At 42.1% G+C, this 1,262-nt stretch overlaps 1 non-coding gene across 1 annotated transcript; it reads left to right on the top strand.

Annotated features, from left to right (window-relative positions):
• Positions 1 to 458: 458 nt before the first annotated feature.
• On the top strand, positions 459 to 565 carry LOC117280172 (small nucleolar RNA R71). The gene has a single exon (XR_004510658.1). It is a non-coding gene; the product is annotated as a small nucleolar RNA R71 (small nucleolar RNA).
• Positions 566 to 1,262: the final 697 nt, after the last annotated feature.

Raw genomic sequence — 1,262 nt, 5'->3', positions numbered from 1 at the left:
AAGAGTTATTTTGTTGCTAAGTATTCGCAGTACCTCCAGATGAACTCCATGAAAAACTGACGTGCCTCTGACACATCGCATTATATTTTCCCACAACATTTACTTCCTTAGTTGAGGCTTGACACTCATGAGTAGGGTGTCCTCTTCCACATATATCACAAGATGCGTGAGGCTTACTCTATATCGACGCTAAGGTCAACCTCCTTATCTCCTTGGCCATAGCATCAAGTTGTACCTGCATAGATGTCGTAGCATCAACTTGGTAAACACCAATTGATCTTCTTCTTTCAGCACTCTCAGAGGGCTACTGATTTGCATCTTCAGATAACTCGTCAAGAATTGTGAATATCTCCTCTGGTGTCTTCTTCATCAATGGACCTCTAACTGCATTGCTCAATGTTCTACGTGAGGCCGGTGTCAATCCATCTCAAAAATCCTGGAGTTGCATCTAGAGTTCAATTCCGCTATGTTGACACTTTCTAACAATCTCTTTAAACCTCTCCCATGCTTCAAACACAGTCTCAGTATCTTTCTGGAAGAAGTTATGGATTTCTCTTCTAAACATGTCCGTCTTAGCCGACGAGAAATATTTATCAAGAAATTTTCTAGTCATCTCATCCCATGTTTGAATTGATCCATTAGGTAAGCTTCAAAGCCACTACTTTGCATCATCTTTGAGTGTGAAGGGGAATGCCCTTAAATAAACTGCATCTTGTGACACACCATTGTATTGAAAGGTGTTTATAATCTCCTCGAAGTCCATTAGATGTGTGTTTGGATCTTCGTTCATCTTCCCTCTGAAAACACATCAATTTTGAAGGGTTTGGAGCAACCCTTGCTTCAACTCGAAATTATAGCTGCAATTGGAGGTGGCCGAACATTGGATAATCCTTGATTGTAGACCGGTCTAGCATAATCGCCAAGTGGTCTCCCAGGTAAGGGTTGATATTGATTAAGTCTGAGACCCCTCTCTTCTTCATAGATGTTCTGCGTATCTCTAATAGCTTTTTCCTCAGCATCCCGCGCATCTTGTTCTCTTCGTTGGGCTGCTTCTCTCGCAGCCAATTCTATATTATCTTCACCGTTTCCACCCATAAGTTCTTTGGTTGAGGATTGCCCAACCTTTACTAACGTCTCAGTGAGATTTCTTTCCTTCCTCAACTGTCGTAGTTGTTTTTCAATTTCAGGCTCGTATGCTAACTCTTCCTTCGCAGAAGTTCTAGTCATGCACCACTCTCAACCTGCATCCTGCGCACAGTCAA

Source organism: Nicotiana tomentosiformis, chromosome 12 (assembly GCF_000390325.3).
Source record: "Nicotiana tomentosiformis chromosome 12, ASM39032v3, whole genome shotgun sequence".
In the NCBI taxonomy this organism is placed as follows: domain Eukaryota; kingdom Viridiplantae; phylum Streptophyta; class Magnoliopsida; order Solanales; family Solanaceae; genus Nicotiana; species Nicotiana tomentosiformis.
This window is presented reverse-complemented; position numbering and strand designations above follow the sequence as displayed.